We start from the raw sequence: 23,175 nt of genomic DNA, 5'->3' as shown, positions 1-23,175 counted from the left end.
ACCCAAGATTTCAGGAGCATCACCTAAGATGTCCCCATTTCATATTCAGGGACATATCCTTTCCCAACAAAGGCTTTCACCTTGTCATAGCTGTCCTACCTGGATGGAAATCTTAATCTCTTAGCATGGAGAGCTACTCCATTGGACTTAGCAATGGTCCCCCAATTACGTTATCTTCAGTTATTGTCTTCCCTGTGTTTCCAACACCTGGCACATCACACTCACCAGTGCATTCTCTTCCACCAGGACACCATCCCCAATGACCATTTTAACAACTAGACTGCCTCCTCACACCAGGGCTATCTGTGCCCCAGTGTCCACAAATGACCAGGTCCTCACTGGCATTCATGCAAGCAAGTGATCAGCTCTAAAACCCACATAAACATCTGCTTTCCTGGACCACCCCTGACACCAACTGCCCCAAGTCAACTTCCTAGGCAGCAGAGGTCTTAGGAGAAAGAATATTTCTTAGAACATACCATTGACACCTGAAAAAGTGGGGACAGGAAGCAGGCCTGAGCAGATGAAGAAATCAAGCTATAATTCAACAACACAACAGCCTGGCCACCCCGCATGGGGAGTTCTGGGATTAAAATGGCCCATCTAGCTTGCCTGGCATGGGGTCAAAAGGACCTGGCCTTGGATTGCCCTGACTCAGGTGACTCTTGCAGCCAAGGCAATCCCTGCAGGTTTGGACAGAGGTAGCCTGTCTTAGAAGCTCTCCCAACAGCTGGAATGAGTCATTCCAGAAGGATCCCCATATCCATCATACACCACATTGCAGATATTTAAGTACTTTGATAACTTTGATAAGGATTTGCTTTGTAATCTTATATATTTTATTTTATGCATTTAAAAATATTCTGAGAAAGGGCTTTATCAAACTGCCAAGGGGTTCCATGGCATAAAACAGGTTAAATAACTTCTGATACAAAAGTATACAATGATACTTTCTCTCCAGGCTTGGTGACGCCCATCTGGTGATGGGTGACTCAGAGGCTAAGGCAGGAGGATCACAAGTTCAAAACCAGCCTCAGCAACTTTGTAAGGCCCTAAGCAACTTAGCAAGACCCTATCTCAAAATAAAAACTAAAAAGGGCAGGGGATGTGGCTCAGTGGTTAAGCGTCCCTGGGTTCAATCCCCAATAACAAAAACAAAGCAAAAAAAAAAGCAATGATTCCTTCTCTTTCAGAAACTTCATTGGAAATTTGGCTTTTACCTTTCTCTCCAAATTATCTACCCCTCCCTGCCCTCCATGGTCTGCCAACATTCTTACATGTCAGAATCTCATGATAGACAAATTCAAGGTCTTTTTCTATTTTCCTAGGGAAAGTACATATGGCAGAGACAGGTTTCTACCAAATCCTTTCTCCTCTTCTTCCTGGGCCAGTGACTCTCCTACATTCACAGGTCTCCTTTGCAGTTAGGGATGGCCAGGTGTCTAAGTTCTGGCCATGGAATGTGATCAGACGCTACTGGCAGCCTGTAAGACAGCCAATGTGCTTCCTCCTTCCCTTCTGCCGGCTGGACCTTGCAAACAACCCAGCCTCCACCAAGCAAAAACTAGTAAGGCCCTACAGAGCGGCGGAGCCTCAGGATGGAAGGAGTCTGAGTTCCCTGAAGCTCTCTCCAAGGAGGCTACCCACCACCCTGGAACACCCACCCTGGGCTACTAGGGGAGTCATGTTTGAAACATTATATTTTGGGGTCCATTTGTTACAACACTTTAATAGCAGAAGCTCCAAATTCTACAGATCTGGATCTCAGTTCTAACTATATCTGGGACACTATTCAATAAAGGAATTGAAGTCCAGGGAAGGTAATAGATTTGTCTAAGGTCATACAAAATGGCTAAGAATAGGACTCCACTCTCCTGCTACCTAACCCTTTTTCTTCTCTCTGTGGCTAACTGCCTTCTATGGTCCTAGAAGTGTTGTGCTGTATGTGACCATGAGGTTTCTATTTCCACAAGAGGGAGCAACAGGGAGGGAGAGAATGCGTTTTTTTCTTGGCCTGCATTAGTGAGCCATTAGCTACCTACAGTGATTAAATTATCTGGAATGAACACTCAGCTCCACATCACATACAGTTCAATGTCAGATCTGTTTAAAGTTGTTCCTAGCATTCATTATCTCCATTTAATACAGGCAAATGTGACCACTGAGTATCAGGGGGCTACAGTGTCATCAGGTCTCCATTATACTCCATCTTGAGGGGTGAAAATAAGAACTTTGAATGTGGAAGACGGTTAATTTGTTACAGATTATTTTACATGCATACAGAAAATAAGTTGAAAAGGAGGAAGGAATAAATAACAACTATTTATGATTTAATGAATGCTATGTCAATCATTGTGTAAGAAATCTTGAATGCGTGCACCCACACACACACACACACAGAGATTTCTGTATTAGTCGACTTTACTCTGGTAACAAACAGCTCCCAAAATCTCAGTGGCATATGCAACAAATATTTATTTCTTGTTCACATTATATGTACTTTTTTTGCCTGAGATCTCAGCTAAAGGAGCCATGCTATGCAGACTGCCATTTTAGTGGTGGAAAGAAAGAGTCAGATGGTAGAAATTTGCAACACCTCTTAAAGCTTCTGCTTGGACATGCCTACATCACCAGACAGTGATGGACAAGGATGTATAACCCCCACGCAGAAAAAGGAAACTATTGGGGAAAATAACAAAATATCAAATTTGAAGACAGATATTAATTCTACCCCTCTCCTCATTTTCAGAGAGGAAATGAGTAACTTTGCTAAGCTCCTTCTTGAGACTGGAAATACCCTATCCAGTTGGGGTGATTAGAGAAGGCTTTGATAAAATTAGGGCTAGGGAGAGGGTTTGAAGGTTAGGTAGAATATTGGCGGATGGAGAGAGAGAGACCAGGGACTTTGCAGGCAAAAGGAATTCCAGAGTACAAAGGTGGAGAAGTGTTCCAGTTAAACAACTTCCACTGGCAACAGTGTAGGTGAGAGAAAATCAGAGAGGACAGGGGCTCAGATCATGAGGCCAAGGGCTTCAATGCTGGACCAAGGATTTCACTTCACTTAGGAGGCCATGAGAAGCTTTTTGCTATTTGAGCAAGAGTCTGCGTGACATTTTAGTTAGCTTTTATCACTGTGTCCAAAATACCTGAAGAGAACAATTTAGAGCCAGGCACTGTGATGCATGCCTGTAATCCCAGTGACTCAGAAAGCTGAGGCAGAAGGATCACAAGTTTGAGGCCAGCCTCAGCAACTTGTCTTAAAATAAAAGGAAAAAAAAAGACTAGAATATAGCTCAGTGGTAAAGCACCCCTCGGTTCAACTTCCAGTATCAAAAACAAACAGTAGGGTACATGGCACACATCTGCAATCCCAGTGGCTCAGGGGGCTGAGGCAAGAGGACCAAAAGTTCAAAGCCAGCCTCAGCAAAGCCAGGTGCTAAGGCAACTCAGTGAGACTCTGTCTCTAAATAAACTACAAAATAGGGATGGGGAGGTGGCTCAATGGTCAAGTGTCCCTGAGTTCAATCCCCAATACCCCCAAAATAAATAAACAAATAAATATATGAACAATTTAAAGGAGGAAGTTCGTGTTCGTGGTTTTAGAGATTCAGTCTATGGTCAGTTGACTCCATTGACTCCAGAGCTCTGGACCCGAGGTTATGGAGAATACCATGGCAGAAGACATGGGGCAGAAAGCAGGCTCAGGACATGACAACCAGGAAGCAGAGAGGGCTTTCTGTTTCCTCACCAAAGACAAAATATAAATCTCAAAGCCCCCCCCAGTAGGCAAATTATAAACCTCCAAAGACATTTATTTCCTCCAGCCACCCCTACCTGCCTATAGTTTAATCCCTATCCCTGGATTAATCCACTCATTAGGTGACACATCTCATACTCTGATCTTTCACCTCTGAAAATGCTTGCATCATCTCACACATGATCTTTTGGCGGACACCACATATCTAAACTATAACAATAATTAAAAGCATCTCTTCTGAAGTCTGATCCAACTAGAGGACACAGGTAGCCTGAGAGAGGGAGACATTGAGAGCAAGGAGACCAGTAAGGTCCTACATGTCCAGAACCAAGGTAGTGGCAGCTGAAACAGTGGCAAGGCTCAATTCCAGAAACTCAAACCTGTGGCTCCACCTCCATCACCCATAGAAATAAAGCCTTTTTTTTTTTTTTTTTTGCGGTACCTGGAATTGAACCCAGGGCCTCATGCATGCAATGCAAGCATTTTTTTATTACTTGCTTTGATGTTATTTTGTAACACACATCTTTTTTTAAAAAATAATAAAAAGGCCATACAAATTAAGGCCTCAAGACAAGTGCCCATCTCCCTAGGAGATAACCAACCCCAAGCCCCCAACCTCGCCCCCCATAAGCCCCCATACACGGAGAGTCTCCCACCTCCATGGCATCAATGAGTTGTTGGAGATATTAGAAACCCAAGCTAAGGCCAAAGCCCAGGGCCTGGGCGACTGGGAGAACCAGTGTCACTAGTGTTTCAGTCTGAGGCATGTCATCCAGGTGACCATCTACAGCAGATACTTAAAAATCCAGACCTCAAGCTTTACTTACAGTGTAAAAGCGTTTCAACAAACGAGATAAAAATAACCGTGTATGTGAAAATGCTTTGCACGTGTTAAGCATCATTTGAACTTCATCTAATTTAAATTTTTCCCCTAGGGTCATAGTTAAATACATAATAGATGCAAATGCTCCTAACACTGTATTACAACCCAGTTGGCATGCTTTTAGGAGGATCTGTTAAGGAAAGAATTCACTTCTGAAATAAGGGGAAAGGTGGGAAACGACGAGTAAGGGAAGCGCCGAAGGGGAAGTGGTCTCCAACCTGGAGGAGGTTTCGGGCACTGGGCTGGGAGAGGCCTCGAGGTGTGGGGTGGACAGAGGAGTCCGCTAGATGGAAACCCGCCCAGGGGCTCTGTAAGATAGGACACTGCCCTCGGCTGACAGAAAGGAAAGGGACAGCAGACCCTGCGGACCCCGAGGGAGGAGACCCCTCCGACAAGACAAAGGCTGCGTCCACGGGAGGCCGAGAGTGCGCGTGCGCCACGCAGCGCGCGTGCGCGCGGCGGTCAGCACCGCTGCCCGAGGCGTGGCGGGAGTAGGACCAAGGAAGGGAAGCGCCGAGAGGAGCAAGTCAGAAGGCGCGGGAGGGCCGAGCGGTGGGGCGCTCGCGCGCGCCCACTGGCGGTCGGAGGGAAAGGCGCTGGGAAGGCCTTAACTGCCCGCCCCTCCCCTGAGGAGGCTCGCGCTCCCGCTGCTCGCGCCTGCGCCGCCCGCCGGCCTCGGGAACGCGCCCTCTCGCTGGCGCGCGCGCTCGCAGTCACTGCCACCCACCAGCTCCGGCACCAGCAGCCGCGCCGCCGCCACCGCCCACCTTCTGCCGCCGCCGCCACAGCCACCCTTTCCTCCACTGTCCTCTTCTGTCCTCGCCTTCTGTCGACCATCAGGTAAGCACCGAGGCTCCGAAATCTGCCTCCGAGTCCCCTCCACTGTATCCCCCGCCGCTGCCCCTCGCCCCAGAGATGGATTTAACGCGCTGGGCATCAATCCGGGGCCACGGCGGGGGGCCCTCCCTGCGCCCTCTCGGGGGCTGGGACTAGGGCGGCTTGGAAATGCACGCGTGCAAGGGATGCACGCGCGCGTGTGAGGGCGTATGTCTATGTGTTCGTGTGTGCTGGGGGGTCCTCAAGACCCGCTTCGCGCAAACCACAGGGTGGGGCGCGAATGGCGGTGACCTGGAGGAGGGGGCTGCTCAGCACTCTCGATCTCATCCTTTTGCCGCAATGGGCGTGGGTCTCTGTGTGTGTGTGGCATGGGGCTCAATGACGACCCTCAAAACCGAACCTGAAATCCGATTTCTTGCTCCTGTTTGCCATCAGCCCTAAGGAAGATATGGATCGGGTTCTAGAAAAGATGACTCCCGACATACCTCTCCCTACGCCCCTACCCCTGGCAGCGATACCCACTGGGCCCTTACTGCCCTTGATTAAGGCGGTGGCTCGCCCCCTCCCCTTTTCCTCCTTCAAAAATCCGCAGGGGACATTTGGGGGCTGGGAGGGATTGGGGAGATGGGGAGGGGTCCAGGCGCTGTCACTTTAGCTGCCCTTCCCCCTGCGCGCGCCTGGTAGCCGAGACGAGACAAGCGCCGTGCCCGAGAAAAGACAGTACATGGATCCCTGTGTGGAAGCTTGGAATGGCAGGGGTCACCTGGCCTTGCGATGTTCGGGAGACTCGGCGGCCACGGCTCCCTGTTCACGGGCGCGCACAGCCGCAGCCCTGCACAGACGGGCGCGGGGGCTGCAGGTGCATTTCGGGGCGGGTTCCTTTCTCTGTGCTCTGAGCCTGGCGCCCGGCGTGTGCGCTCTCTGCCGGAGGCGCGGGGCTGGCGCGTAGGGCTCGCCCCTCACTGCGGCAGTGGGTGTGGACCTGGGTGGGCGAGGAGGGGGAGGGCAGGCTGTGCCTCCTCCCACTCCCACCCTCCTCATTTTTTCCCCCTCCGAAGGCGAGGTGCCATCTTTTTGCGGCATGTCACGTCTTTATCGTACCATGCCAAGTCGGGTGGCCGGTTTTCGGAGGACAGGACAGGGACTGGAATTGAAGAAGAGAAGGGCAATGAGCTCTGAAGTCTTGACGTTTGGGGCTGCGGGCGTAGGCACTGGGGTCGTTCACTGGGGTCTTTTAAGGGAGCTCGCTGCTTTGTTCGTAGAGGTTAGGTGATCTGCGATCTGCGCTCCCAGCCCTGTTTTTTGCTTTTGCTCTAAGAGGGTACTTAGCTGTCCCACCTCCAGCAAGTCCCCTATTTTTTCATCCCTAATTTCTGACCCTTTTGTTGAATCTAGGAATTTGCTTGGATCGATGAACTCGAGTCACAGCCTGCAGGGCACGCACAGAACGGGTGTGACTCGGAGCAGCCCCCTCCCGGAATTCCGCCCAGCGCCAGGAGGCATCAGCCGGGCCAAAGGGGTGGGATTTGAGGTCTTGGCGCGCGGGGCGGGTAGCCAGAGAAGGACCACAAGCCTCCCTACATCCCTAGCTCCTTAGAGGCTACACCCCACCAGGTTTCCAGCTAGGGGCGCTGATCACACCCACGGATGGGTGGAGATCGCAGATGGCCCCTCCCTCCTTTACTCCCAGTTGCTTGCCCTGCGGGAGGAAGTGAGGAGGGGACTGGAGGTTCCCTCAGGTGCTGCGGCCACACCCATCTTTCGGAGCCCACTGGGAGGTGGGCAGCGTGTGGGGGTTGCCGTGGGAACCACAGGCATCCGGAGGAGGAACCTCGTTACATTGCCCCGCCCCCTTGCCCTAGGATATTGAGGACCTTGGGGTAAGGCTGCCTAGCCCCGGGTTGGCCATTTAATAGGTCCGTCGGCCAAACTACCTAGATAGGCGTCCTTGGTGTATTTTTATTATTATGAGCGTGCTAATTAGTATTATTTCATTAATATTATTTATCTTAGGTGTGGGATTTTTCACTTAAGAGTTGGAGTTCACTGTCATCCTTAAAACCAAGGGGGAGGGGTCTAACTCCCTGCCAACAAGTCCTAGCCTCGCTGTACTGCGGTGAGCTGGGTCCTCGAGGTTTTCTGGTTAATTCTATCGCGAAACACTGGTGCGGGGGCGCAGTTCTGAGATGGACGAGCACCTTTTGAGGCCGATAGCTCATGCGGGCTGCCTAGATTGCTCTGAATTTCTGGGGAGTGTCTTGGCTCTGGTGAAGAGCTCTCTCCGGGTCAGCTGTGGCCAGGGTGGGGGTGGGGGGGACCGGCCAGCCGCGGGAGAGTTTCAGAAGTGACTGAAGGATCCATTCAAACCTCTTCCAGCCGTCGCCCTCCGACAGAGCCCGGCATAGAATTCCCATCCCAGACAGAGGAGGGAAGATCTTGCTCCCGCCCTGGAAGAGGGAAGCTTGCGAACAAGGCTGCCCATTGCAGACTCTGGGACAGAGATATCACCTGTCCGTTAGGAGAGACCGGTGGGAGCGAGAGCGTTTATCCCAATGCTGGAACAAAGCACAGGGCATGCTTCTGTTATTTTGCTCCATTTTGAAATGCGTTAAAGCTTTACTGGGACGCTCGGGTCAGCAAGGCGGGGCGGGGGTGGTCTATTAATGGAAGAACTCAGGGATAGCGGGTGACCCTTAGAATGACTACTGGGAATCTCATCCCTGGCTCTGCGCGTGCTTTTACGCTAGTGCTCCACCCCAGGAGCTGGAAGGATGCAGCCTTTGAGCTTATGCCCCGATAGTGGAGCAGCACATCGGGAACTGTCCAGGCATCCGATCCCTCTGAGGGCTACCGAGTGCCCGCATGCGCGCGTGCACTAAGCCTCACGCAGTACCCAGCAGTCGGGGGTGCTCTTTTACGTCCGGTGACACCCCATTCACCCTCTGGCGCTCCAGAAACTGTAACTCCAAGTCCTGGTTTCCAGCTGGTTTGGATTGGAATGAATGATGGTGTCTGGGGCAGGGACTACCCGTGGCCTCTCCAGACTGCCGCACACTCAGGCTCCAGGCTCAGCAGCACAGCTTTGAGTTCTCTGTGGTCCCTGCCTCGCCCCCTCAACTGACCCAAAAAAGGAAATGGCCTTCCTGTTCGTAGTTGATTCTGTGACGTCATGTTGTGGTTAATGATGTTCCTTGTGTTTACCACATAAGAATGGCTTCTCTGTTTCCCATCTCCAAACTCTCTAAATAAATAGATAAATATAGATGATTTAGTGCAGCACCCTCCTCCTCCAGCTCCTGTCTCTTGAAGCTAATTCATTCCTTGACCAGTTTGCTTCCCTAGCTCATATGTTTACAGCAGTAACTTGGCTTGGCTTTGGAATGCACCTTTGGACGGTTTGGGGGCGGGGTTTGTTGGCTTTGCTGTTTTTTGGATGAGTGACAATGTCCCTGCCCTGCACAGACCTTGTTTTCACACACCCATGGTGGAAGGGTGTGGCTTTTAAGTGACTTCTAGTGTCAGCCACTCACTGCTCCCCCAACAGGAACAAAGGAAATGGATAATGCCTACCAATTGCAAGAAACTAGAATGAGTTTGAGGAGGGATCAGATTTATTCCCAGGAGGAAAAGAATCCTTTCAATTGAACATGGCCTTTGACCCACATGCCCTTGGAAGTCAAGACCAGCCTGGAGATGTGATAGGGCCCTGGTACCCTTTGTTTATGCTGACTTTTCCTTCAGTCTTTTAAACTTTAGTTCATGCAGGTCATTTGTTGGAAAATTTAAGAAATTTTATTCCATCTTCCCTCAGCACTGTGAATATGGTTTGAGTATCCCTGAGTGTGGATGTGAATATGTGCTATTTTCCAATTGGATGGGATAATTTTCCAACTGAATCTTGCATTCTAATATTTAATTAATATCTTCCTTACTTCCCCTTTGAAAAATAATCACTCCAAAACAAAACAAAAACCACCCTTAGGGTCCTACAGCAGACATGCATAGCAGACATATGATAGATATTTCGTTCATACTCATTTAAAATCATCCTAGATGGAGAAATGGAGATCATGATGGTGGCAAAGAGAAAGTAGATTGGGAAGGCATATGTGCTTTAGTTGTGATCACAGTATCGGGAAGGTGTGGGGATACATTCTATGCAGTTTGTCCTGGCTCTATGTCTAAATGACACCTGGCTTTGTGTCTAAATGACACCCAAACATCTGCCTGAGCCCCTAGTACACCTCCTTGCCCTCTCTTCCTCTGCTTCAGAGAAGACACACTTCTCCTGCCTGCCAATTTGGGGGTAGAGGTGCCCCTTCTGCAGGAGGTCAAGGCGGTAGAGGTGGGGACCCCACTCCCTCTGCTCCTTCCTGTACCTGCTTTTTTCATTATTCACTTCAGAGATTTCTCGCTCTTCCACACCCCCAGAAGCACTTAGCTGCCCACTGCTCACTTGCCATGCACAAGAGTTAGGTGCTTCCACTGTGACATGGAGCTGGCATTGGAGACCCCTTTGCAGATGAGGGAAAGAGAAGACTCCAACTCCACCAGCTGGGCTGCAGCAGGCAGTGGAACCGTGATGTTCCATTGGGGACTTTTGGCTGTTTTCCTATAAAACAGTGGTTCTCTGCTGGGACAACTGAGCTGTTGAAAGAGATTTTTTGTTTTCACAGCTGGGGAGGGTGCTACTGGCCTCTCATGAGCAGAGGCCAGGGATGCTGCTAGACATCTTCAAGGCACAGGATGGCCCCCTAGACCAAAAAATGATCCCAAATATCATTACTGCCCTGGTGAGAAGCCCTGCTCTAGAGAGTTACCCTGGCCCTATTATCTCAGTTACATTCATTGCCTTCTAGGAAGCTCCAGGTGCTGCTGGAGGTGATCTCATTTAGTCCTCACAACCTTGCCCCTGAGTAGTGGGTACTGTTATTATATCTGTTGCAGGCAGAGACACCGAAGCCCAGAGGAGCTTTATAGTGTACTAAGGCCACACAGCCAGTGAGTGGTGGGCCTGGGTGTCTGACACTAGCCCCCACCCGTTCTCAACTTCATGCAGGTTTAACAGGCCTTTGTGGGCAAGCCTGGACCTCAATCATATATGACATTAACCCAATGGAATATTCTGACTCCAGAATTACTGACTCTCAAAAGAACTTGTGTAAGAGTCTATGATCAGAGCGTGGCCTTGGATAGGGTTAGAGAGATGTGGGGTTAAAGCTCCAGTCTCTGAACTGGCCCTGACCTGAGACCTGGGGGGAAAGTATCCTACCAGGGTCCTTAAACTTCTTCCCCAACACCCAGGGTGAGGCACTGTCATGCCAAGGGACAGCCAGGTTTGATTGGCTCAGAGAAGGCTGGAAGTCAAAACTGGAGAGTGAATAGATTCAGATGAGGCCAGGGACAAGCGCTGTGGCTTTAGGGAATCAGATCCCCTTATTGGGTTCTGTCCCTCCCAAAGGTTGACCCTCGACACCCACCGATGGGAGCCAGCTCTAACCCGTTGGTGCACATGGAGTTGGGTGGGTATGGGAAGCCCTCATGTAAGAATCCCAGGTCTCCCTCTGCCAAGTGGGCCCCGGAGGCTTTGCTGGCTGCCTGGGGCACAGATTCTGCTGTCAACATTCCCTTATACTGTGGGTTAGGCGACTTCTCTGTCCTTAGGGCTCACTGCCAGTCACCCAGGTGGAGGCATGAGGCAGCCGCAGACCTGTGGCTCCCGCTGTCACACCACCTGTGCCAGCGATGGGACCATCGTGCCTGTCTTGCCTTGTTGCCTTGCCAGAGGGGTGGCTGTCCAAGAATTTCTTTCTTCTCTCCAGATGCCATGCTCTTGCCACCTCTGCCAGGTTCCTTTCCTGCCCAGATGGCTCCCATCAGAGTGGGGAGGCAGTGTGAGGCCCAGGACAGGCTGGGAGCTCTTGGGGTTCTCTGATTCTGTAAGTGTGCTGGTAGAACAGGCTTCAGCAAAATGCAGACTCAAATGGATTCAAACAGATTATCTTAATTTTGATGCTGCAGCAGGCCTGGTGCTGAATCAGACGCTATGGAAGTCTCAACACCAGGCCATTTAATCCCCAAGAAATGTACTTTTTGCCTCAGTTATACAAAGAAGGCTTGAGTGCCTCAAGGGCAGTTGTGCCCCCCACCTCAGGTCCCCAGTGCAGGGCAGTGTCCTGCATGTGGAAGCAGTTTGGCCTAATGGTTAAGGGTATACAGATCACTTAGGTCTGCTAGACATCTTCAAGGCACAGGATGGCCCCCTAGGGCTAAAGTCTCAGCCCTCCCAACTCCACATTATAGGACCTAAGGTGTTGTTCTGCCTCTAGGAGAGTTTTTTGGCATCTGTAACTTGGGGTATAATAGTACCTATTATGGGGTTTAAATGGGATCATGCACTGCTTGCCAGGGCTGGGCACATACTAACTGCTCAGCAAATAGTATCATTGACAGTATCCTCTGCATGGACATCTGTGATTGGATAAATGTACAGAGGTGCCTTTGGACCCCAATGAAGGATCAGTTGTAACACACACATGACTACCCTGAATAGGGATCAGGGAGGGAAGTGAGCATCTGCCCAGCTCCCCTGGAGCCAGATGTTGTTTTGGTGAAAGTGGATCCCTGAAATTGTGCACACCCATGTTTAAATGTACACACAGAACTCTTGCCACAGGCAAGCAGAGTGACTTATCTGTTGTCCTGCTTGTGTCCTCTTCCTTCCTGAAATCTACTCTGTTCCAGGAATAGACTGCACACTCCCTAACCCGAGCTGTCTCCTTCCCAGGAAGGATCCCAGCTCAGCATGCAAAGTCCAGAGATCTTTCCAGTTTACTCTGATGATTGAGAAAGTAAGGCAGTAGCGAGGGCAGTGGAAGTGGGGAAGCTTTACAAATGGAGTAATTCAGCAGAGTGTGCAGGTGAGGGAAGGCGAGCAGGGCCTATGAGCAGAGTAGAAAATGTCAAGTAAAGCAACTCCTGCTGAGCTGCGTCTTAGGAACTCCAAGCATCCATTAAGCAGAATCATATATGAATCACTAAATGAGGCTTAAGAATTCTTTTTATCAGCAAGACTGAGAATCATAATACATGTTTTAAAGTCATTATAACAGAATATCATCTTTAAGTGGTGCATATATATTTTGAACATTGTACTTAAATCCTATGGATGTGTGTCTGTTCACCCACCTTTCAATGCAGGGCCCAGGCCTTCTCTGAGTGTTTGGATTAAGTGGCTGCAATTTCTGGTGGTCTTTTTTTTTGGCCTACACCACACACATAATGTGTTATCTAGGTCTCTGGAGTTCAGTTCTGATGCTGGATTTACACAGTGGAGTAAGCTGGGTGCAGAATCCCTCTGCTATTTTACCATTTTGGTTTTTAATGATTTTTAACACCTCATTGGACAATAAAAAATCACCCACTTTTATGTAGTCTTTCTAAAGCATTCGACTTAATTTTCTTTAAACCAGTCAAGGATTTCATTCAGCGCTTGTATTCCATCAGCCTGTGTCTCTTTTAAGTAGTGTGATTTTGTACCAAGAATGGATTGGGCAGGTTTCTGAAGCACAGAGAAGCTTGGCAGTGCTGTGCAGGAGGCAGTGGCTGCAGACCTCAGGCCCTGTGGACCCCAGCCTTGAGCATTTCCATTTCCTCTTCAGTGTGTCAGGAGAGGCCTACTGGGGAGACCTTTTGTGTGAAGTAAAAGGTGGGTGGAGACCTGCCCGCCCTCTTGGGGTTGTCTTCAGAGACCCAGCAGTTTGAAGTCATTCACACAGAGTTCCAGCAGAAGAGGGCATCACAAAATTCTCCCCATCAGGCGCAAAATAAATTTTCCCCTTAGGAAAGAGTTTCAGATCAAGGTCCAACAACTTTCAAACAGTTTGAAATCAGCAAGTGAGAATTTAATCTGAAGCCATTGATAATTATGCTTGATTCATGGCCCTTCCTCTGGCCTTGTCCACCCCACTGCTAAATCTAGGCATCAAAGAGGAGAAGGAAGTGATTATCTCTGGTTCCAGCTGCTCCAGCTCCTCCCAGCCTATGGCCTGGTGTTGTTTTCCTGGGAGGCTGGTGATGCTGTCTTGGGACCTAGGTCGCAGTTGAACCACAGAAGTACAAGGGTGCACTTTTATCCTCATGTCCTCCTCCCCAGGGATCACAGGATGTTAGAGACCCCTGGGTCTTACTTGCCTGTCATGTGATCTGCAGCCAGCACATAATGACAAGAGGGAAGTGCCAGGAGGAACCAGTTGGTGGAACCAAAGAACAGTGCCCCTCCCCTGAGGGAAAGGCCCACTGGTCCCCTTGAATTGCATCAAATCATATGTGAACAGAATTGGGGGGAGGTGGCAAAAAACCCACAAAATATAAACAAAACAAAGGGAAAAATCCCACCAAACAAATGGGGTGCATACTTTTAATCCCAGCAATTTGGGAAGCTGAGACAGAAGGATCACAAATTTGAGGCCAGCTTCAGCAACTTGGTGAGACCCTGTCTCAAATTTTAAAAATAAAAATAAAAAGGGATAGGGATGTAGCTCAGTGGTCAAGTACCACAAGGTTCAATCCCCAGGCCTGCAAAAAATAAAAATAAAAAATAAAAACCACCCAGAACTATCCTGCACGAAAACCAAATCCATTTCTATCGTTGATTTTTCAGATCATTTCAGGAGTGCTTATTTCTCATTGTTCTTATCTCATCCTCCTCCCATGACCTGCCCCTCAAAAAGTGACTCATTGAGCTGGCTACCATGGCATATACCCATTGTCCTAGCAATGTGAGAGGCTGAGACAGGAGGATCCCAAATGTGAGGCCAGTTTTAGCTGCTTAGGAGACCCTATTTCAAAAACTAAAAAAATTAAGTTGAGGATGTAGCTCAGTGGCAGAAAACCCCTGGGTTCAATCCCCAATACCAAAAATAAATAAATAAAGAGATTGAGAGAGACACAGAGAGAGAAACAACCAATTAATTAATAATCCAATGCCCAATGTTTAAATGCCTAAGGGAAGCTTACAAATTAAAGAATCACTTTCTTTTGTGTTGTGTGTGTGAATATTCACTACCTTATTTGTTATATGTCTGGATTTTTTAATATTGAGTTTGCTGAAACTTGAATAGCATTCTGCTTTGGTGATACATCCCAATTTAAGCCCAGCAAAGCTTGGATGTGTAAATAAAACTCTATTCGACCTCCTGCTGCATTGAGGCCCAGTGAAAATCATGATGGAGACTCATGAACCTGTACCTTTGGTGCTGCCCATAGACAAGAAACACCAGGGATAACATTTGGAGGAGTCATCAGCCCTCTTGCCATCCATTTTTCTTGTCTTGTTTTGTCCCTAAGACCAAGGGAAAGTCTCTGCAGGTCCCCAGCAGGTCCCCATTCTGCCGTACCCCAGGTGCCACAGTTTAGTCTGGCTCCACTTCAGAAACACATCAATGAATTTTGCAAAACATCCCTAAATCTGCTTGGATAATGGAGCGATGAGTCATAGACTCACTTGACCCTTCTTTAAACCTATTAATATTCTCCATGGATAAGCCTATGGGGATGACAGGCAGGCGTCCTGGGCACCTCTGTGGGGCTCAGGGCCGCCTCCTTTGGTCCTGAAGTCCCTCCCCTTTGTGGCCTCTCATCTGTGCCTGAGAAAAGGCCTGAGAGGGATGCACTCTGCTCCCTGTGGAGTGCTAATGAAGACTAAGTACATTGAAGTGCATCCCTTTCAGGGTCACAACAGTGCTATAGAAAATCATGAACCAAGGTTTGATGGTTGATGGGGCATGTAGGAAAAAAGAATTTTTTTAATCGGCAGGATTCATGTTATAAGTTGACAATCTGGACTGAGTTTAAAAAAAAAAAAAAGACTTTTAAAAATGATCCAATATTTTGTTGCCAACAAGACTGAGTTACAGAAGGCAGGCTTTGCCTCACACCCTGTGATCACTGGCCACTTGGACTTGCTACCCCCTGGCTTTAATTGCTGACTTCCCATTTACCAACTAGGAAGCTTTTGGCAAAGATGAAGGATTCCTGGATCTCCGATCTTCTAAAGTGGGGATTATGCAGACTTCCCCCACAGAACGGATGATGACGTGGGCAGTCCCTCTTCTCCCTGGAAGCATAGAACTGAAAGGAAAGCACTCTCGAATGCCTCAATGCCTCGGAGCATCTCAGAAGTCAGTGCACAGGGAGAGGGAGATTTCCCAGGAGCTGCAATCAGGTGCCTGATCTGAGTCCCTCCTGAGCTGAGTGGAACCTGAAATGGTACAGCTGCTGCCCGCTTGCTCCTTAGCTCCAGTCAGGCGGGCAGCTGGTTCCCAGGGGTGGGCTCCAGGTCACAGGGCCCATGCCCAGGATGGATGGCGAGGCAGCCTCAGACCAGTCTGCACTGGTCTTTTCTGTCCCCTTTTTAGAGAGAAGGAGACCCAAAGCGGGGTGCAGGAGAGTGGGTGGGGTGGCTCTAGCTTGACCTCAAGCAATTTCCAGCCCCTGCCAGTGCAGACTTCTCCGGAAGGGGCCGGAACTTCCTTTTTGGCTCATGTTATGACCCTTGGATGGAATTTCCTGGGACCTTTTCTGTTTTCTCTGGGGTTTTCAGCTTCTTCCTGATCAGCTGGGGACTTGGTACAGAATCTCTCTGGGGTTTTCAGCTTCTTCCTAATCAGTCGGTGACTTGGTATAGAATCTCGTATTCTAATTGTGCCCGGGGGCAGCATCTCCCCGAGTTCAGTGTTCGGCTGGAAATGGGAATCCATTATGTCAAGAGTGATTAAATTAAAGCCGGGCATTGACTTTGATGGTATAATATTCTGATAACTCGTTCATCGAATGGCTTTGAATTGACTGGAACCTGCCTGAAGTTCATTTGCCTCTTCCCTGAGCACAGAGGGTTTCTCCAGTGTGTGGTTAGGGGAGAGTCTGTCACTGTGTGTAGCCAGTCCCTGACAGTGGCCTGTTCCTCATGGCTGGGCTTCAGTCAGGACCTGGGTGTCCAGAGGCCCATGTCATTGCTTCTTGGTAAAGTGGTGTGCCCTCATTACTGCCTCGTCCACTCACATGGGTCACAGCCTTCCAGTCCCCAGTACAGCAAAGCTGCGCTCCTCCTCCACATCCTGGAAGCGATCCCTCAGTGTCCCCCCTACATGGGCTCTGGGGCCCTCTTTCCAGTCCCGTCCTCACCAAAGCCAAAAGGGATTTAGGCTTTGTCCCCCCCCATCATCATGGAAACAATAATGAATTATTCCCAGTTTCAATTCCAAAATTCACATCCAGCCCACTTCACACACCACTTCCAAACTCCCACAGCAGCCCTGTCATCTGTCGTGTCTTCAGTGGAGCCCGAGTCCCTGATCAGGCTCTCCGTCACCTGCTAAGCCAACCCCAACCTCGCACCACCTGCCTGGGCCTGGACCTCTGCTCAGCCTCCCTGTCCAGTCCCACTTCCTGCTGCCTGTGTGGAGGATGTCTCTGCCTCCCTCTGTTTAGAACACCCATCTCCGTCCTCCCTGAAGGGGCTGCACTGCTGGTACTCCAGATCAAGGGCCTGCCACACCTGGTCCAGGCTGCAGTGGCTAAGACCTCATTGTCTGCCTTTGTGTGTGCAGGCCTCGTCTCCCCTCAGGATCTGCTCTGAGGGCAGAGACTATGTCCCCCGGGGGCTGTCCTGTCCCCTGGGTGTGTGCACAGTCCCAGAGCTCAACCCACTTGCTCTGGATGAAAATAGTTGTGTACTCATCGATCACAGACTGTTGTCAGCCGCACGTTACGTTTTAATAAAGAAGGTCCTCCACCTACTAATCCACAGTTCCTTTGCTCTGTTCACTTGAAAATAGTAAAAATCACATTTCTTCTGAAATATTCTATCGTTGTGACTTTGCCCTGATTCAGTCCAACCTAACACACCTCCTGGTGGTCCACATTAGTTTGGCTGAGTGAAGATGCAGGTTACCCTTTATTTTACTAAGAACACTGCCCCATTCGATCCTCACTCCCCAGTGAGGAAGGGGGTTACTTTTCCATTCTGCAGAGGAGAACTGCGGTGCAGAGATGTCACAACTGGACGGGAGGCAAGGGGTACCTCAATGGAGGCATGAACCCTGCCCTGGGGCACCCTCAGGCCTCCCCTGCAGGCCCCCTCTGCCAGCAGTAGAGGAGCTAGCAGACTGTCCTGGTGCTAAGGACCTGGGATGCGTGCCCTCCAGCCCCTGGGAACGGGTCACTTGTAACCAGAGCCTGGAGAAATTATTTTAAACGGAAAGTAAGCCTCCAAACCAGGCTGCCGCTTCATGTCGCCAGTGACGGCAGAACCAAATTTAGTGTCACAGACAGGTCCACACTTAGGAAGCGGAGACACTCATTTTTCTTCCTGCTCACGTAAAGCATGAGAAATGTTCACAGCCTCCCCATTGGCTTGGGGGGCCCGCAAGGCCAAAGGGGGAGATGCGGGGAGCGCAGCTGGTGTGTAAACTCAGGGAAGAGGAGGACCTGCTCCCCTCCCCGGCAGCATCTACAGGGAGAAATGTAATTAAAAGTGGGGCGGCTTCCCTGGCAGGGCCGGCACAGCAAGCCCGCTGCTGCCAGGGAAGGAGGGAGGGAGGGAGGGGCGGCTGAGCTTCCTGGGTACACCCACGATTATTCCCCATGTCTACACCTGTGTGCTTCACTGGGAACGGGGCACCCGTGAAAGCGGGTGGGACCCTGCACATCGTGTTACCTAGATCCTGCACCCTCCCAGGGCGTCCTCGGGGTTTGACATAAGTTTCCCCCACACCCTCCCTCTCACCAAAACAGCAGCCATTTCTGTTTTCCTCTTGCCTCCCACCTTCTCCCCAGCACTTTTTAAAAAAAGTAAAAAAGTGAAGACACCATATGTAAGATCCTACCCGCTTCTAGTTTTTGTTTTGTTCTGGTTTTATTGTTTTTTCTTAGTAGAAGGAGTCAGGGATCATTTCAGACTATAAAATGTATTCAGAGTGAGCAGTGAGGCATTCTAGAAGAAAATCTTTAAAAGCAGCCAGAACTGAAAGTTGAAGCCCCTGGAGAGAACATGGGCATCCTCGGCCTGAGCATAGGTCTGCTTAGCTCTTCTGGATCCAGCAGGAGCTGCAGAGTGTGGGCACCTTTGTGCACAGCCCTGGTGCGGCTAGGGGCTGGGCAGAGGCCATCTCTCCCTGTAGCCAATTGGACAGTCCAGAGCACACTGAGATTTTGGGGTGCTGGGATGTTTCCCAATTCTCCAAATTGCTAACAAGTAGATGGTATTTTATGATTTACAGGGTGTCGTTTAATTATTGACATGAACCTGTAAATTAAGAATTCTAGGGCTGGGGATGTGGCTCAAGTGGTAGTGTGCTTGCCTAGCATGCATGAGGCACTGGGTTCGATTCTCAGCACCACATAAAAAATAAAAAAAATAAAGATGTTGTGTCCACCTAAAACTAAAAAATAAATATTAAAAAAAAAAAAAAAAAAAGAATTCTAGCCAGGTGCAGTGGCGCATGCCTGGAATCCCAGTGACTCAGGAGACTGAGGCAAGAGGATCACAAGTTAGAGGCCAGCCTGGCTAACTTAGTAAGCCTGGCTCTTCAGTGGCAGAGTGCCCCTGAGTTCAACCCCAGTACTGGAAAAAAAAAAAAAAAATTCTAGAATTCTAGGGCTGGGAGCATAACTCAGTGGTAGAGTAGTTGACTGGCATGTATGAGGCCCTAGAATTGATCCCCAACACTGAAAAAAATCCTTCTTTTTTATAAAATAGGACATTGAAATTTAGGGAGGCTAAGCAGGGTGCAGGAAAGTTAAGTGGCACCTGAAATCACTTGGCTTCTTGGAGGCTGAATGGAAATCTGAACCCAGGACTTCTGCTCCTTAATCTGGGCTTCTGCTCCCCAGAGCTCACCCAGCTTTTCCACTCGTTGCTTTTACCTGGGGTGGGGGGGCTCCTGCCGTTTATCAAACTGCCAGTGCCTGGGCAGGGGGTGAAGAGAGATCCTGCTGCTTTTACTCCCAAAAGACAAAGAAAAAAAAGATGATAGAGGTTTGTGGGTTGGTTGGTTGGTTGGTTGGTTGGCTCCGTAGGGCAGAGGCCTGGGATCGTAGCTGGAGAACTTGTACTATATGATAAATAAATAAATGGATTGCTTTTTCCTTTGAAAAAATAAAAATTAAACTGTTCAGCATAAGACGTTCTGGGAGTGGGCATTATTTGTGCCAATAAGTGCTCCCAGCACTGCAGTGATGGGAGACAGATTAGGGGAGAAATTGGGATCCAGCAGCTCTGCTGTGAGCTGAACGGGGATAGCTGGGAGCTGCAGGCACTGCCGGCGGACCCAGGAGGTGGCAGCTCCCAGATGTGACTCCTGGGGTCAGAGGTAGTGGGAGGAGGCCGAGGACCAGCCTTGAAACTCACCTGTACTTCAAGGGATCCAGAAGACACAAAAAGAGGCAAATAAATAAATAATAAATAAATAAATAAATAAATAAATAAATAATTTGGGGGGGGGGCAACTAAAGGCTAAAAACAGTCCACAGAATTTAAAGATAATTGGCACATTAACTGAATTTCTCTCTGGTTTCAAATCCAGTCAGTTGAAACTTTCTACTTTCACATTACTGGTGCCCGTCATCTGTGTCTAGTTTTAACGACATCATCTGATTCTACTCTTCTGGGCTTCCCTAGGGAACAGGCTCCCTGACTCACCCATCTGTTGAGTGATGGTTTATTTGTATCCTCAGTGCCTGGCATAGTGCATGGCACAGAGTAAGTGCCACTTATTGCTTAGTGAATTAATAAATGGATAAGTGAGTAAACTCAAGATGGATTAAAACCCGAGTCCCCCCCTCACCCGGTGTTGAACTAGGGACTCACTGTGTTGCCCAGGCTGGCCAAAGCCCTGAGTTCAAGTGATCCTCCTCCTCAGCTTTCCAAGTAGCTGTAACTGTAGGAGTGTGTGTCGCCAAGCCCAGCTGAGGCCTTTTTAAAGAGACTTGAGAACAATCAGAGAAACAAATGCATAATTTGGGCATTTTTTCCTCTTTCTACCTTCCGAAGGGTGCATAGGTGCAGATCCACGTGTGATATGTTGAGTGCTGACAGTGGAAAGACGCACACATTTGCGATGATCTCTCTCTCACTTTTTGCAGTGCTGGGGATGGAACCTAGGGCCTTTAGCAAGGTAGGCGAGTGCTCTACCACTGAGCTACATCCCCAGCCCCTACCATAATCTTTGAAAAAGTTAAACCAAATTCTTTCAGATTCTCCTGAAGACTGAAATGCCACCATAAACCTTGAGCCCCACTTCAAAGACAGAAGATCTTTCTGAACGTGGCTGGGTCAGTGTTCTGGGCCCCCACACCTACCAGGAAGGGGGGTAAGCAGAGCAAGCCAATCACCGCAGATTGCCGTCTCCTAATAGGTGTGGACCCAGGGAGGCAGGAGTGTGGCGTCACCTGACCGCACCCTGAACATCTCCAGCTTCGCCTGCAGGGCTCTGAACTCCCCAGAGCCCCTCGTCCTGCCTGAACCTCCTCTTCTACCTTCCTGACAGCCACCCAGCTCCCCAGTGGTCCTCGTGAACCACCTGACCAGGGCACTGGAGGGAGGGAAAGGACGACCCAGAGAGGATGATCAAGGTGTTGGGAGCAGTTCCCAGGTGTGCGACTTCCTTCCACGGAGTCACCCGCTTCCCTTTCCGCCTCCCTGCGGGACCTCCTTTCTCCCCACACCTCCTCTGCTGTCGGAGGTTATGCTGAGAAAAACCCAGAGAGGTGCCAACATCACAGGGCGTGAAGGAACATGAGTCTACATTTTAACAGGCGCCAGAGCCGCTTGAGAAGACGGGGACCTGAGCCCCAAGGTAACAGCAAGTTCATGGCAAAGCTGGGCCAGCAGAGGTCTCTTGCCTCCCTCCTCAAATAGACCAACTCCTGTGCCCCGCGTCACCTCCCTCTGGTGGCTGGGCCACCCAGAGAGGGACCCTCAAGCCCACCAGGCTGGTGAGAGCAAGGAAGCCCGGTGTTTGAGATCTCATGAAACGAAGGCTTATCCTCTCAAGTGATGGAGGCCAGACCCAGGAACTGCTGATCTGATTTGCAGATCGCTCCTCAGCAGCAGTTTTCTAGAACATTCCCCATTCCTCCACAGTGTGAAGAACTCTTCTGCTGTCTCCTCCCTTGGACAAATCATGTTGCTTGGCACAGAGGCTGAGCTCTGCCTGGGAGGGTTGCACCAGCCTGTGTTGAGTGACAGATACTGAGGCTGAGTGGTCACCCCGGGTATGTGCCAGGCAGGAGCTAGAGTTGTCTCAGGCCGGAGGCCAGGACATGCCCTCAAGAGAAAAAGAAATCAAACCAAAACCAAAACCGAAAGTCCGCCTCTCAAAGAACGGAGCCGTGGTGATGTCCCTTCCCTAAAGCAGCCAGGCTGAGTTGTCTCTGTTCTGCTAAAAATGAGCGCGGATCCTTCCGGTGACCCGGGACTCCTGCAGCAGGCGGGCGGGACATCCTGGGTGAACGGCCTCCCTCCATGAGCAGGCCCTTGGCTTAAATAACCAGAGCAGCGTTTGCTGCTGAAAAATATCAATTAGGTTAATGAGGTTTTCTTGCCCAGGGAGGTGGAGCAGCTCCCAAGATGGAACGCAGCGTGGGAAAGCAGCCCACCTCCCGTTGGCCGGCCCACACCGGGAGCCCTGCGACCCCGCCAGGAGATCCCGGGATGGACTGGTGGAAAAGGTCATTTTTTAAATCCACTTTGGCCACTTCTTCTCTTCCTCTCTTTCCTTTTTCTTTCCAAAGTCAGCCGTCTCACTGTTATCACAAAAGCTGCTAGGGGCTCCTCACTCTTCATCTCTCCCTGAACATGACTGGCCCATTTCTTAGCCACTCCAACCACTTTCCCCGACTGTTGCTTGAATCATTTGTATTGCTGTCCTGCTCAAGAAATGAACACAAGATGGAGTGGGCCACCCTGGAAAGCAGGTGAGATAAGGTGGGAGGGGCCCAGGGCTTGGAGCACTAACTGGGACTGAATCTTGCCTGCCCCCATTAGCTGTGTGACCCTGGGTAAGTAGTTCTACCTCCCTGAGCCTGGTTCCTCATCTGAAAATGAGAATAAGAGCACCTCTCTTTCAGGGCTATAGTAAGGAATGACAGAGATGTGTAAAGCATGAGTGGCACAGCAAGTGAGCAAGCCCCTCAGCCACCGTCCTGAGCACTTTGTAGGGAATGGGGTGGCTGTGTGGGCCACCTCCCCTCCAGATGCCTTCCAGTGCCTGGGAATCCCACAGCACCCCACCCCACCCCCTCACCCCCAATCCACAAAGGAAACATCTAAAGTCCCCAAGACAGCAGAGCCCCTCTGCAGGGGTCAGCTGTTGGGCCTGGGGAAAGTAGCGGCAGGCTGAGGGGTTGTATGGCAGCTGACCAGTGAGGTGAGCCCGGCTCCTGCCCCTTTGTTGCTGCCCAGCACCTGCCATGCTGTGGACACGGAATAATAATGACATTGCTAGTGAGCTCATAAGGCCAGCATGGGCCAGTGATGTGCGTCTTTTCACATTTATTTATTAGACACATGATGAGCACACCGTTCAGAAGATGCCCAGGTCAGGGCATGGAGGCTGCTTAGCCTCTACACGTGGATGCCCTGAGCCAGGAGCCCAGCACCCTGCCTCCTGTGGTCAATGGCCTACTCTGGAGGAAG

At 50.0% G+C, this 23,175-nt stretch overlaps 1 protein-coding gene across 9 annotated transcripts in view; it reads left to right on the top strand.

The window, feature by feature from the left end:
• The first annotated feature begins 5,366 nt into the window (after window positions 1-5,366).
• The window catches only part of Mapt (microtubule associated protein tau), a 92,132-nt gene continuing 74,323 nt past the window's right edge, over window positions 5,367-23,175 (top strand). For all 9 annotated transcript variants that reach the window (XM_077110469.1, XM_076869232.2, XM_076869231.2 and 6 more), the window contains exon 1: window positions 5,367-5,480. The gene's annotated coding sequence lies outside the window, so the exon portion shown is untranslated. The remainder of the gene's footprint in view (window positions 5,481-23,175) is intronic.

Source organism: Callospermophilus lateralis, chromosome 11 (assembly GCF_048772815.1).
Source record: "Callospermophilus lateralis isolate mCalLat2 chromosome 11, mCalLat2.hap1, whole genome shotgun sequence".
Lineage (NCBI taxonomy): Eukaryota > Metazoa > Chordata > Mammalia > Rodentia > Sciuridae > Callospermophilus > Callospermophilus lateralis.
This window is presented reverse-complemented; position numbering and strand designations above follow the sequence as displayed.